This window comes from Triticum aestivum, chromosome 5A (assembly GCF_018294505.1).
Source record: "Triticum aestivum cultivar Chinese Spring chromosome 5A, IWGSC CS RefSeq v2.1, whole genome shotgun sequence".
Classification (NCBI taxonomy): Eukaryota; Viridiplantae; Streptophyta; class Magnoliopsida; order Poales; family Poaceae; genus Triticum; species Triticum aestivum.
This window is the reverse complement of record NC_057806.1, coordinates 550,044,848-550,060,956: the sequence shown is the minus strand read 5'-3', so window position 1 is coordinate 550,060,956 and position 16,109 is coordinate 550,044,848. Positions and strand designations below refer to the sequence as shown.

Here is a 16,109-nt window from a genome sequence, read left to right as displayed (position 1 = left end):
ACACGGATTGTCGATGGAGAGACCTTTTGCACTAATGGGAAGTGATAGGTTAGCTAAGCTAAGCTGTGATCTTACGTTTATTTCCGGGACCGGGAGTAGTAGCTACGTTAATCTGGTTAGCTAGGTTGATCTGATGAACGAGACAGACAGGGCATGAAAATCAAATCTATGGCTTCCTTTCTAGTACCCTTTCCTTTCTGGTTCGCAAGGGAGAAACGACGCAATGTTCTTCCCATTTTCTGCTTTCCGGTGGTTCATCTGCTCTCTATCTACTTGGCCTAGAAAACTCGACAGGCTGCTGCTGGTTTATAATGCATTCACCACTTTAGGTCCATTTATTCCCTTTTGGATGGAATGACAGCGGCTGCCGGCTTATAGTGCACTGCTTTATCAGGAACTAGGCCATTTTATCCGCTTTTCGATAGTTGGAAAGTGTGTTTCTTCAATATTTCTTGACGAGCCTGCGCCTTGCCTTGAGTCAACGGGACAAAACAGGTTGGTGATTAGTTTTCTAGTATCTGCTGGTGTGTCTACTCTTACGTTGGGGTGAGTTGGATGGTGTTGACATGGCAATGACAGAGACACGCAATCGAACGTCAAGTGGTAGTAGAAAAGTATACTAATAAGTGTGACATGTGGAAAAGGAACATGAGTTGGGTCAGCTAGATTTTACTTTTGTGTTTTGTCGACGACGATGATGTTTCCACACATCACATGCCTGTCTCTACTCGTGAGAGAATATATGTGTATGTTTTTTTTTTTTTTGAGATCAAGCATTGCTTGTATTACTTAACGGTGCTGGGGCAAATCGCCCAAAGCACAGGTGGCCACAAGGCCAGGTACATCAAAGTCCCACTCTATGAATTGGTTGGCAAGTACATACGACCAAGCTTAGCAAGTTCATGCGCTACGGTATTAGCCCTACGTCCACAATACATGATTTTATGTTGCGAAAACCAAAGCTTGCAGGTGGTGTATGTTGCAGAGACACATATTTGTTTAAGGGGCGGACGCACGTACAGGGTTGTGGGGGCAACTGCCCCCACTCGATTTTTGGGCCCTCTCGTACTAGGCCTCAACTATAGAGCTTTGCCCCCTCTCAGCCCGTTGTCTTTGCCCCTATTTGTTTGTTTTTCTTGTTCTCTTTCCAAAGCCCATCCTGAGAGACAACCCAACCCACCTAGGCACATGGCCTTGTCACATACGAACATCATCACGGCCTTATTACTTTGCACAAAGCTAGGTTTTCTTTATCGCTACCACGAGGGCGTCATGTGTGGCTTGGCCAGCCCCGTGACCATCGTTGTATCCCACGCAATGTGGATTTTGATTAATAAAGTTGGCTCTTTCCCTAAAAAAAAAACTCGTGGAAAACACGGACTGAGATCTGAGTCCTAACGTAATTCGCCGCCTGCCGCCCAGACAAACCGCGAGGCGCCCTTGCAAGCTCATCTCCGGTCTCCAGCAGTCGTCTTCAATCTGCTGCAGATCTATGGCCTCGGTGACAAGATCCACGCCAGGCCGGCATGAGACGAATTTTTTTCAAGATCATCTGCATTATGCACGTTGGACGGCCGGCCGGCTTGGCGATCTATGACCTCGCAATTTTATCTGGGACGCTGTTTTTGCGTGCCGTTGATCAATCGAGGTAAGCCCTAGCACCAGTTCATCTTTTCTAGATTCAGTTCGAATTTCTAAACTGCTGTTCTATTTTCGATTTCCAAGTTAAAAGTTGAACGAGTTTGATTTAGAATATGTACTTTGTGTACAATATACCAATTGACAATTAGGGTTGATTGATTCTAGATTCACAAAATAAATTTGTACACAATAAGTTTGAGTATGTGAGAGTGGAATAAATCTATAGGGACGATCTGCCTTCATGTATGTGAGAGTATGTGAGAGTTGATCTCTTTTATTTAATGCCTCAACTTTGTCATTGACACGGCAGCTAATGGTTTTTCCTTAGCTTCCTCAGGATCCATCTAAAATAAGATAATTACACAGATTTCAATCCAAATCATCATAAGGAAATTAGGAGAGAGTAGTTTACATGAGGAAATTATGAGCCTCGTGCATCCAAGTTTAAACCTAGAATTACTGGAAAATATAGTCCATCTGTTGAGAGATTCTTCTCGCTATGTAGTTTGGGAAGGATGTTTTATGTAACAACATTGAGTGCTGATTTCTTTTTGTCATACCCTCATTTGCTTTCTAGAAGAGGAATTTTGGATAACATCCCTAATGAGGTGATATTTAAAGCTTCCATGGGAAAATTGTCGTGCGATGAAACGGGAGGAGGTACTGGACTTAGGTTTATTTTTTTAATTTTTTTATATTCACCATTGTTTCTAACATGTGCTTTTTTCTTGCCAATTGCAGGCTAGAATTTTATTCGAGAAGATTAGGAACACCACATTGTTGCTTCTCAAGTTACTGTCTTAAATGGTTAGTTTACTTTGACTTTGCAACAAACTTGTCATAATAATGTGTGTGATGAAATTATATTATTAGAAAATATATGATTTCGTTTATTATTTTCAGTCACAATATATATATGTTGGTGTAGTTGTGTTGTTACTTTTTGAACTGATCTAATCATTAGTTTCTACACATCTTTCGTAAAAAAGTCACTACACATCTCTGCCCCTTCTCAGTTTTCATCCTGGATCCGCCCCTGTTCAGTGGCGGAGCTTGAAAGAAAAAGCTGGGCGGGCCAAACTAAAAAAGCTGGACTGAAAATGCATGTTCAACACTCGCCGTAGAAACTGAAACAGTATTGAGTAAACGAAGTAGTCTGTCAACCAAATTGTAGATGGTCCTTTCTCCACAAGGCATCAACAAAAATCAGTCCGCAAGTGTCCTTTTTTTTAACTAAAAAACAAGTAGACAGAGAACTTTTGCAGCACCTTCAAATCCTAAACTGAACTTTTCAACCATGGGATTGTGCTAAGATTACAAAAGATTCACGAGGCTACTGGTAAGCATCTGGGTAGTCAAATCATTATCCAACGTTGGAGAAGTAAATCATGTAAGCTAATCTGAACCAACCTACAGCTAAGTCATGCAGGCTTCAAGTAAATAGAGAACACCTAAAGAATCTACAGACGGCAGCTCCCAGGATCCAATCGTAAGACAGTAAAAGCAGCCCAAGATCGTATTTTTACACTGAACTTGGCGCCGGTGAAGGACGCCATTGTTGGAATTATGTGTCCTGCAACTATATTCAAATTACTTGAAATTGTTAAATATTTGGAATACCTCATTATGAAATTATACATGTATTTGTACATGGAATTGTTTTACATGTTTAGCATGAAAAATTATCACTTGTTGGAATGTACTTAAGTAACATATGCTTAAGGAAGCTGGTCGATTATCAGTGGAATACAATATACAATTTATATTGGAAAGACTACACGGGTACACTGATAATTGGAAGGAGCTAGATCGTATAGTTAGATTACAGCTCTAATGTTGATCTACATAATTAGAGGAATTTACACTCTATTATGGCGCGTTGCTCACAAGCGCGTGCTCCGGGGACAAAACGGGTAAAATTCGTTAAACAGACAAATATGATCGTGGTTGGTAATTTGATCTGGACTCTATCCCGGAAACTAGTGAAAAAGACTAGGAATCTTATATCTGTATAAGAGATGGACTCTTTGAAAAGACAATATAAGAAGGTCCCTACTCCCTAGACTCAGATATGCGAATTGTGAGCGGCACCACGGATAAGCGCAAAGAAATTAAAGGAGGGAAGGGATGCTAATTATGAATCCCAAGTACTATCTATTGATTTATTAGATTGTTGATTTTCGGACTAACTTGTTTGATTGCTAATCTACTGCATGTACATTTATTGGAAAATAAGTCTACTCCTTGGAAGAACTTAAGGAGGACTCCGGATTAAATGTGCGGATGCACTGCACAGAGCAAATGGTTACATTGAAAATTGCTATGGTGGAAATATCGTCTGGAAATTTACACATAACCTGGAAAGGAATTTCAGAGAAGTATTATTATTGAGCATCACTTGTTTGTGGAGGAAGATGAGAGTTACTCTGAGGACAAGGATATTTGCTCTTCATTTATTAGTATTCCTAATGATAATATTTGCACTATATTTATTTATTTTGGTCTACTTCTTTAAGTAGTTGGACTGTGGCCATGCCTTATTGCTGAATACAATAGCAAATTTATTGACATGCAAACAATTCCAAAGGAAACTATATATATTTATATGCTTTGTTATTGCTGCTAAATCTTAAACTTTGGATTTGGAAATTTTGCCATGGAACTCCCTTGTGGAGGAAACTATTATTGTTATAGGACACTCTGTGCAACTTCAGTGAGAAGGGATTTCATTTAGTGTTCTCTCTTGGAATCTATTAACTATGTCATACTATTTGGAAAAGGAATAGTGAAAATATTGCTCAATATTAAAATTAGTGCATCATTGAATTTTACACAATGGTCTCTTCTTTGTTGATGGTCCATTGGAAGTTGGCAACCCAAATTGTTTACCTGGGGAAGATAACTCCATAGGGAGGAATATTAGTAATGGGAACAGATACTTGGAATCATATTACTTATATCATCCATGACTTGATGACATATCTTGGAACGGGATCAAGAGGCTTATTGATTTTGGAATTCAAAACTTTAGTGCGAGGACTATGATATCTTGTGAAGCATATATGATGGTATTTTTTTTATTAATATACACCTTTTTTTGAAGGTGAGAAAAGAAAAGGCTTCACATCATTATTTATTTTGGTAGCCTTATGGTATTTTCTTTGCACTCCCACTAGAGGCCATGATATTTATTTTATCTCAACATTGATGATTGCACTTGATGTGGTTATGTTTATAATATTTCAAAATACAAGTCGGAATGTTTTATTGTGCTGGTCACATGTTATACTGAAGTGGAAGATCAGTTGATTAAATAATATCATAGTTTTAACAACTAATTGGTGGGGGAAGTACACTTCAGGAATATATCATTTGTATGTAAAGAGCATGGAACTATTCACCATTGTAATACACCGTACACTCCACAATTGAATGGAGGAATTGACTGTCTTGTATACTCCATTGTTTCTTTGGAAAGAAGCATTACATACTATCATTTGTTGATATCATTCTCCATCTAGGAAATCTTCTATTTTGGCATGAAATTCTCAGTTATTACAAAGCGCACACCAGGAATTTTTTTTGTTATTCTAGTGGATCAAAAGGTGCTTCCTTAGTTATCTGGAAAAAGAATACTGGTGGAAAATAGGAACACAATCATTTTGTGATCAGGGTGGAATTATTGACAATCATGCTAGGATATAATCTTGACCCCAAGGAAACTACAAGTGACACTCCCAACATGACATGCTTATGATAAGTGGGAGGAATAAGATTGGAATATCATGTCTGGATAATTGTTGTGTGTTGTTGGCAGGATGTCACTCTAAATTTTAGAGGAATCACTGAATTCTCCTAAAGTTTTTCTTTATCAATGTCAACTATGGGTGGAAAAATTGCGGGAAGGAATAAACTCAAATGAGGAAGAGCATAGTTTGGGAACTTGATATCATACCAAATAACCGCAAGCTTAATGTCTGGAAATGATTTTTTTTGTAAGGATATTTGGCTAACTGGAATATTATAATATCACTCTTGTTATTCAACTATTCACACAGAGGGAAATATACTTTGTGGAAACTCTCTCTCCTGGAATTTTGGGAAAGAGGAACTAAAGACATGGTTTGCTATTTGAGTATATTAATGTATGGTCTTATAACAAGCTTCACATCAATGGAATGGCACGTCATATGGTTTTTTAAATGAAGCAAGGCGGTCATTTACAAACGTAAGTGTAAAGTATTTTGCATTATTATTGTATATGTTAATATTGTTTTGTTGTTTGCAATGATAAAGTCACATTGATGGAAGTGAAAGCTTGATAATCTTTTAACTTTCATATGAAAGGAACATTTGAGACATCCTATGCTTTACGAGTTGAAATACATAGAAAATATTTTGAAGTGTTTCTCTATGGAAAATTGCAAATCTGTTAAAATACCTTTGATAAAGGGAATCATACTTGGCGAGGAATTACATTTGAACTCTCGGGGAAAATAGAATAATAAATGGTACTGGAATTCGTATGTATCTTCATTATATTATCATACCTTAACTACCGGAATTTATGCTGCATTCAAGCAGTGGAATGAAAGACGAGCAGCTAAAGGAATCTCACACATCATATAAGAATGTGGAAAGTGCATCACAACCTGTCACTTATTCTGAAATTTATATTAAAAGTAAACACGTTGAGGAAGCTATTACTCTAGCTACAAGATGAGAAATAAGTCCAGGTACGCATATTCAATTTTTTTATATAGTACTAATATGGTGCAGGTTCACTGACCGAAGTCAGGAATTTCTTTCAAAACATGGTTAATTATGGAACTTCATTTACTGATTGGATTTGATATTTATGTGGTTTTGAAAATTTATTCAACATGGTTATCTTATACTTGACTCAATGTGGAATTGATCATATTATTATATATGTGATGGAAAATAATTGATGCGGAATTTCATGTGAGAAACAAAATACTCAAGGTGCCTACAAACGGTGGAATTACACTCGAGGAAATAATACTCGAGGCGCCGAGGACAGTTATGCTGGAATAATTAGCTGGAAACTAAAGGTCTCTAGTGATCTTAAGAGTCACAACAAGGAAACATATTGAAGGGAAGTATCACCGTATATATATTTGTGGGTTTTTCAATGTAGTGTTAATATGATTGTTGATCCCTTGACTGATCCACTTAGACAGGAGGTATTTGGCAAGCATGTTAAGGCTATGGGTTTACGAATATTTGAATGATCGTTTTGGACAAGTGGGAGATGTTGGAATTATGTGTCCTGCAACTATATTCAAATTACTTGGAATTGTTAAATATTCGGAATACCTCATTATGGAATTATACATGTATTTATACATGGAATTGTTTTACATGTTTAGCATGGAAAATTATCACTTGTTGGAATATACTTAAGTAACATATGCTTAAGGAAGCTGGTCGATTATCAGTGAAATACAATATACTATTTATATTGGAAAGACTACCCGGGTACACTGATGATTGGAAGGAGCTAGATCGTATAGTTAGATTACAGCTCTAATGTTGATCTACATAATTAGAGGAATTTACACTCTATTATGGCGCGTTGCTCACAAGCGCGTGCTCCGGGGACAAAACGGGTAGAACCCGTTAAACAGACAAATATGATCGTGGTTGGTAATTTAATCTAGACTCTATCCCGGAAACTAGTGGAAAAGACTAGGAATCTTATATCTGTATAAGAGGTGGACTCTTTGAAAAGACAATATAAGAAGGTCCCTATCCCCTAGCCTCAGATATGCGAATTGTGAGCGGCACCACAGATAAGCGCAGAGGAATTAGGGGGTAGACCGCAAACCCTAAATTTCTAACAGCCATCTCCTCTCCTCTACCTCTGCTGCCGGCTTTGCCCTAGTCCCGCTTGCCCGTGTGCTTCCTGCTCCGCTTTGCTGGTACGGGCCGAAGTGGGTCGAGACGGGGAGAGAGGATGGGGATGCGCTGCCTACTGAGGCTGAGCGTGTGTGAGTCCTGCTCTGGACTGCAGGTGGGCTGGGCATGGAAGATGCATAGGTAATTATTTTCTCAAATTCCTGGGCGGGCCATGGCCCAGTTTGGCCCCTACAAAGCTCCGCCCCTGGCTGTGTTTAACCACTCCCATTACGTTTTGTCCAAGGCTTAATTATTCACGAACTTTTCTTCCGTGCGTATCTATAGCTAGTCAGGTCCTTGTAGTTGTCCACAACAGCAGGTAGAGCAGAAGGTGGAGCTGGGGTGGGCGCTACCTCCACCCGGATGGACAAAATTGAACGTTGATGGCAGCTACGTATCGGCAACAAGAGCAGCTGGAGGGGCATGGTCTTGCAGACCAAGGATGCATCATCTTCCCTGCCTGTAGGGAAAATCACACATGCGATAATGGCCTGGAAGCCGAGTTGGCGGCATGTAGGGAGGGGCTCGAACTGGCCCTGCACCATACTGATTTGCCCATTCTCATCGAGATGGGTTGTGTGGAAGCTGTGAACATGCTGAATGATCCGACGAGGGATCGTTCGAGGTACCACGTGCTCGTTAAGGAGATCAAGAGGACGAAGGATGCTGAGACGATGGATATCTCTCTTACTTTCTATTAGTCGCTAGCAAAATAATGTTAGTCATGCTCTTGCTCCTTATGGTAGGAGTATCGCCGTACTGCAGTATGGCTGGGGTCGGGTATGCGTGACATTGTAAACTTAGTTCTGGTTGATTTACCTCCTTGAGTAATAGAAATCTCCCTTCACCCCCCCAAAAAAAAGGTCCTTGTAGTTGTAGCAGCAGGCAGCATGCAGATCCCATGTGGTTGTGGTAGGTGTTGAGCATGCTCTAGCGACGCTAGCCGACGACGAAGAAAGAGCTGAAGCGGAACAACGTCTGGCTGGCGCACACCAAGTCTGACGAAACTGAGGAAGAAGAGAGCTGCACTACTTGAGACGGAGCACTCCAGGCTGGACCCCGCAGGTCAGAGAGACCCTCCCCTACGGGCCATCCAAGAGATACGCCGGGAAGGATCGGATCATTTGAATCGTAGAACCCCGACAGGAGCGAAGCACTCACGTCTCTTGTTGCTTGTACGACCGTGCGTGCTCCCGATTTTGAACTAGACTAGACAGAGTTTTGGTCCGCGGTACATCAGTGAGTGTTTAATCGTTCGTCAGGCGGGAGAGCCGTGTGGTGCAGGCTGAGCCGCAAGTGCAGGATTCTCAATCAAACGGGCAGGTGTATCCGTGGCCATGCACGAGCTTCGGGGTCCATGCACCAGGACAATGGTCTGTTTATTTTACAGTACTAGCCGCTGCCGGAAGAGACGCTGGCCAATGCAGTCGCAGGTACATTAATTCAGGGTCAGCTTGGCCGTTGGCGCTTCACGTGCTGGGTGTTGTACTTCGGCGCGCGGGCACGGCCGCTGGAGCCGCCACCGAGGATTCGGTCGCTGGCGAGTGCGGCAAGCGGGTCTGTCAAAAAGCCAAAAGCCCAGGCCAGATCCAATGTTCACTTCAGTTCAGTTGTTCACATGGGTGTGTGCATGCATGGTTGATCGCACCTGGCCCGTCCATCCCAAGGTAATTGCCACGAGTGGGTGCCGGCCGGACGGCAGGTAAATATTTCTGCACCACGCCAGTGCAGACCCAAGGCACGCAGGTGTTGTGATTAAGTTATGATACGTCGTTGCTCCACCGGCCCGTGGTCACAAGCGCACGGCATGATTGTGAAATCGTACGTACGTACGAACGGGCGAGCCGACATGTAGGTAGTACGTCCACTAGCCGAGTAGCCGGCAACTGGCGCGTACGTGCGGTGTGGGCAGAATCGAAACTAAAGATTCCGATGGCGGCCACGGTATGGGCGGTGCAGCTAATCAGGACGTACATAGGCCGGCTGTGCAGTGGACCTGCATGCATGCATGCATGCATGCATGCAACTTGTTCGTGACTGGTCATACTTCAGGTACGTAGTACTACGTGAGTGCGGGTCTCCAGCATTTGCACATGCATGGTCATGAAGATGCTGTATATGTACCGCGTGCCTATGCCTTGTGTTGGCATGCAGCGCGACGTACGACATGTTTACTGAGGCTGGAAGAGATGGCAAGTTGGTAACTAATGGCCTTGGTGCATGATATACTCCAAATTTCAATGATCGTAATCTTAAAAAAATTGTCGTTTCAAAGAAACATCGACAGTATACTGTTCTCCTCGGATCAGGAAAGACGAGCCCCCGATTTTAGAGATCCGGGGTCTCCTTTCACGGGCAGGACGTACCTTTGTTCCCGTCCGACAAGCACCATTTTCCTCGCTTTGCATACTCAAAAGGGGCCAACCAAAGCCGAGCGGCCTCAGTGCTGCTCAATACGTACTCCCTCTGTAAAGAAACACAAGAGTGTTTAGATCACTAATTTAGTGATCTAAACACTCTTGTATTTCTTTACAGAGGGAGTACTTTCTTTTTCTCGGGCCATGCGCAAAGTTGAATGCATTGTTGTTCGCCGCTCACACTCAGGTGTGTTCTTTTGGGCGAGCGGGCAGAACAAAACCCATGCATGCATGGCAGCAACAACAATCTGAACATTTCTCTGTACGTACTGGTAGTGCCGTGGCCGCATGCAATCTCTCTTGGCTTTCTTTGGAGCTGGAGCTGGAGACCGACCGGCCAGTCCGCCGGTGAGGTTATTCAAGGGCTGTTTGCCACTCGATCTGTATGGAGTGAAACCTGGAGCAGCAATAGCAATGTGAATGATGAAGTGAAGTGCAAGTGCAGGAGCTGCGCGCGGCCTGCAAAGTCGAGCATTGGCTGCTGCATGCATGCATGTCACCTTTGCTGGCTTTATTTAGTGCTAGGTAGGTTTCTATTAACAGGCTTTTACAGCTCGCTAAGCAGGCGCTAGTGTAGACAAACAAAAAGGGCTTTAGCTCACTGCACGCACTACAAGAAAATATACCATTTGCCACCAGGTATTTTGTCACTGAGGAGTTTGGTGGCTGTAGATGTACTAATTGCAACCATTTAATTAGTTCCTTGGTCACGATAGGCCTATGTGCTGTACACTTACCGGTTTGTATCGAGGGCAGAAATAGCAACCAAGGACTAATATGCAAAAATACAAGTCACCGCACGATTCCTAGCGTCTCCCCCAAATCGAATCGCCAAGGAGGGCGGCGGCCTGACTCGTTTTTTCCGTCGGAGCGGGCGACGGAAGGCGGAGGGCGCGTCGGAGAGCAGCCTCTTCCCGGCAGCGGCGATGGCGGGCTTGTTCCTCGCAGCGGCAACGACAGGCTTGTTCCTCTCGGCGGCAGCGGCGGGCTTGTCCCTTGCGGCGGTGGTGGCGGGGCACCTGCGTGAGGGAAGGGAAGCAGCTGCAGCAACGGCCGCGTGGGCAAAGAGAACCAGCTTCGGTAGCAGAGGGGCGCAAGATCTGCTGCCGCAACAGATGCCTAGGGTTCCACCTTCTCCGACCCCAACCAGCTCTGCCGCAGCCAGCGAGATCTCGCTCTCACCGTCAACACCAGCAAAGGCCAACCTGTAAGAATGATCTCCCCTCTGTCCTTTGCCTCCTTCCCTGTTTCTCTCCATTAATTTGCTTCGAGTACTTGATGGCTAGATCATGCACTTCAAGTGTTTGTGGAAATGTGGAAGTAAAATATACATGTAGCATTCGGTTTGTGATTTGAAAACTGGCTTGGCCTACGATGTAGAGTTTGGTTTTGTGATTTGAATATAATATGTATGTAGTAAAATATACTGTACAGTATAATCTTACTGCATATTGATACTTACAACATCAGGACTTGTAATATATTTTTGTAGTACAATGTTTTCCAAGGATATACAATTCTATGATGACTATCTTCAAATACTGTTCTATGAAGACTGTGTTTGTATAATGTTGTAGTATAATGTTTGAAGACCATCTTTGTATACAATTCTAGTACAGCATTATACAGTTCCTTTGGGCTGTTGCTGCTATGATATTATATTTTAGTATAGTGTTACTGCATATAAAATAATTACATATGCAAGCTGCGGCTTTAGTTTGATAAAGTGCAAGCAGGGCATGTGCTTGGTAAGGCATATGGTTACTGCATATAAAATAATTACATATGCATATAAAATTATTACGTTTGTGAGCAGGTGCTTGGTAAGGCATATGGTTACATCAGAGGTCGGGGTCATGGACCAAAACCAAATAGAAGGGCCTACTCAAGCGCATCAAGCTCAACTCAGCATGTAGTGGAAGAATTGGCCTCTACAAAGGAGATTGTTGCTACACAACAAGCTCAAATTGAGGCTCAACAATCTCAACTTGAAGCTCAACAGAAGAAGATCGATTGGCTACAGAGTGTCGTGTCTAACTTGGTTGGCATTTCACCTCCTATGACGGCACTAGTGCAACAGGGATAGGTTTCACAACTGAGCGGCCAATGCCATCTGACGGAATAGATATGCAACACATCAATCTCAACTATTTTTGTCATTTTTTATTCACAGAAAATACATGTAGCATATTGCTTTTGATAAAGCATTCCAATTTCTGCCATAGGTTCGCTGATGTCTAACACTGTACAAAGGATGTCAAGTTATCCAAGATCATTTGCAAGGTAATGTTATTTTTCCCATGCTCTGGTATTTTAGATGATGCCTCCTGCACCTGCAGCTTGCTTAGATATAGCAGTGTACTTGGTATCGAGATTTTCTAATCACGATAGTTCTTGCTAACAATTCTGTAACGCAAAATGAAGATACTCATCATGAATATATGGACTTACAAATTCCAATGTATAGCTAGTAATACATGTATACATTTTCAACAGTCATTTGAGACCAGGATATAGACCTGCTCCAACTTCTTGTGATGGAAATGGTATGATCAGTTTGCCTCTGCTTCAAACAATCAATATACTATGTGATTTGGCAAATTTCTTCATGATCTTAATCTTGATGGTCCAAATTTATGAATCACATGCTCTTTAGTGTCGGATAGAGGGTCCAGGTATTCTTAGAAATGGATTGCTAGAACTCAATTTCACTTGTATGAATTGCAAAACGTCTTATATTAATGAACAGAGGTTGTACTACAAAGTACAACACTTGTATGATAATTAGAGAAGGGGGGAAATAGTACAAGAAAGGTGCATCATTAATTCATTATCAAAGTATTTCTTCCAGTTAAACCATAATCTCGGGTGCACAGAACAGAGCAGTAAAAGGCCTTGCAACTCTGTTTTGGGAGTTTATGTTCCTCAGCAATCAATTAAGAAACTCCAGATAAGATAAGATTGATGGAAGACCGAGTCCTGTAGCAAAGAGAAAACCAGTAGCGAACGGCAAGTGGATGATTTTCGAGGATCCTTTATAGATTTATTGTGTTCTCGGTCGTGGCTGATTGTAGATTTTTGGGTGAAACTTTGGCTGCTGACATGATGGTATTGTGGTTTAGAGACACCACGCCGTTGTGTCTAGTGTTAGCTACAACATATTCTGTGATTGTCAACATTCAAAAATCAGCTTTCATAGTTAACTGATGGTAGAAGTTAAGAGCACATTTTCTTTCAGATTTGGTTCAGTTCCAGGTTTAAGAAGCGTGTGTTATTGCATCCTGTCCTGTAATAATGGGGTAATTCGATTATGTTCTCCTCTAGATTGACCCAAGTAAGTCTGAGTTCAGTAGCGAAGAGAAACAAACAAATGGATACTTTCTTTTTGCGGGTAGAAACAAATAGATTCTGCTAGGTTTGTTTTGGATTGTGCCATTGGATAAAACTTTGGTTGCTGAAATGGTACTGTAACCTAAAGACTCCATGCCACGCCATCATATTGAACTTCTCTGAAGCACTCTGCTCCTGTATTTGTTGTCTGTGTATGTTCTACACATTTTATCATTACAAGTATGGATAGGTTGCCTATGGCATGCTTGCACTTTTTCTGATGTTTGTCATGCCTGATGTTGTCAATGAAATAACATGTGCTCTGGCCACCATTATATAGGAGATGACCTTGGAGGAGCAGCGGAAAGCAATACTCGCGCTAAAGACTGAGGAGAGAAAACTATTGCCTCTGCATTTCTTGCACATCTAGTAGACTATGTTGGATCTAAATAAAAACAAAATTCAGTGTACAAATGCTAAATGTAATGTTTGGATCATATTGGGGTGTACTGATTGGATCATATGTTCAGAACAGTACTAAACATGGTACTGTACTTTGCAAATGCTAGAGTGGTATTTCCTACTTGCGAAATAAAATTCAGTTTAGCATGTAATGTTTGGATCATAAGTTTACAAATGTTGATTCTAAACTTCTTATTGTCAAATGTCTAAAATTCTGAGATTTCTTGCATACTACAATTGTCAGCGTGTGACAATATATTGTACCTATGATATAGTTGCTTTCTCATGCCTGTAGTTACCAAGGTTTACAATTTTTGGGTTACAAAAGAAGTCTAGTCTCCAACATGTAGCTGGTCTCTATATTCTTTTAGTCACCAAGCCTTGGCTGGTCACTAGATATCTCTAGCCACTAACCATGTACATGGTGGCTGTACATTTTTAGCAACTAAGTCGTCCATGGTCTCTAGATGTCATTAGTCACCAAGTCTCCCTTGGTCGCTAGATACCAGTAGTCACCAGATTTGGTTGGTAGCTATTGATATGACATTTAGTGACCAGGGTTCTCAATGTTGGTCGCTTAATATCTATAGCGACTAGACTATAGCCACCACAAAGCGACCAAGTAGTGTTGATACCAGTAGACCACTAGCGACCAATTTTGTACTTTTAGCAACCGATCATCTTGGTGGCTAAAACTCATATCTCTAGTTGTGACAATTGCTCCAGCTGACAGATGTGTGCAGGCAGCGTGGCCGCAGATCGAGCTGGGCTTGACTTGACCGCATCTTTTATCTGGTCAGTGCCGTACCACCGCTATGTGCCTCTGTCTCTGTCTCTCCCCACCACACCACGCGCCCAGGATCCTGCAATCAAGCTCGAAAGCTAGAGCATCTACTGCCGTCTCCCGAACCCGTCGCGGACGGTCCGGTGAGTTATCGACCAAAAAAGATCTAAACAGACGCCTCAAATTGCCCGAGCTGACCAGTACATTCATATGTCCAGCCTAAATTAAAGACAGATAAAAGGGTGCCCGAGCGCATCAGACTGACAATGAGGCCCCACATGAAATCGTCCGGCTATTTAAGCCATCCGCCGCTGCCGCACTTTCCAGTTGTCCTCCGTCATCACTAGTAGTCCCCATGTCGGGTTAGGAGCTACCCATATACAATATCTAGCGCCAGAGTGTCGGCTGCAGCTCCTTGTGCAGGTTTGGGCAAGGCGTGAAGTCCGGAACCCTGCGGGCGCGGCTCCCTCCGGACGGCGGTGGATCCGGAGGAGGACTTGGAGGTGGAGAAGGAGGAGGTTGACTAGGAGGAGGAGGTGGTGGGGGACACTGGGAACGCGGATCTACAGGGGAAGCAGCAGACAATCTTCGATTCCCTCCGGTCAGAATCAGAGGCGGAAGCCAGCCGTCATCGTCTGGAAAAGGCGGAGATGGAGCACACCGCAGACTTCGACGAGAGATGCTCGTGTATATGGATGCGGAGGAGGAGCTGGAGCCCTCCTACGTGCCCATCTACCCGCCGCCCCGCACCGACGTCATGGACATCTCCAACGACGAAGCGTAGCTAGCGTGACATAGTACATAGGTTTATTCTACATGGATCTAGGGGATGAAAATATGAGAGAAGCACCAAAATCTCTACTCCTAATGGACGAATTGGTTGAATAGTCCCCCCCACTTTCAACCGGTTTAATTTCAACCAGTTTATTTTCAACCGGTTTTTCTTCGTCCCACCTCCCACCACCCCCCTCCCACCGGTTTTTCTCTTTCTCGTCTGGCCGACAATACCCAACGTATTTATGGTAATCAATCACAATTAATCCACGTATGGTAAGGCTATAAACTTAGAAATCTCAAATATGATAATCTCTATTCCTAATGGACGAATTGGTTGAATAGTCCCCCCCACTTTCAACCGGTTTAATTTCAACCGGTTTATTTTCAACCGGTTTTTCTTCGTCCCACCTCCCACCACCCCCCTCCCACCGGTTTTTCTCTTTCTCGTCTGGCCGTCAATACCCAACGTATTTATGGTAATCAATCACAATTAATCCACGTATGGTAAGGCTATAAACTTAGAAATCTCAAATATGATAATTATAGTAATAAATCAATCCATGTATGGTAATGCTATAATCTGGCCGACAATACCCAACGTATTTATGGTAATCAATCACAATTAATCCACGTATGGTAAGGCTATAAACTCAGAAATCACAATTAATCAATCACAATTAATCCACGATTAGGGTAAGGCTGTAACTAAGGAAATTTCGAATATGGTAATTATCACCAGAATCAAAGCTTTCCAAAAAAGTTCTTCTTGCCATACC

General features: G+C 42.4%; 2 long non-coding RNA genes across 2 annotated transcripts; both read left to right on the top strand.

Moving 5' to 3' along the window:
- Nucleotides 1–1,320: 1,320 nt before the first annotated feature.
- LOC123107634 (uncharacterized) lies at nt 1,321–4,165 on the top strand. The gene is made up of 3 exons (XR_006451710.1): nt 1,321–1,648; nt 2,219–2,301; nt 2,383–4,165. It is a non-coding gene; the product is annotated as an uncharacterized lncRNA (long non-coding RNA).
- Nucleotides 4,166–10,834: 6,669 nt separating this feature from the next.
- LOC123107633 (uncharacterized) lies at nt 10,835–13,833 on the top strand. The gene is made up of 3 exons (XR_006451709.1): nt 10,835–11,187; nt 11,797–12,263; nt 13,651–13,833. It is a non-coding gene; the product is annotated as an uncharacterized lncRNA (long non-coding RNA).
- Nucleotides 13,834–16,109: the final 2,276 nt, after the last annotated feature.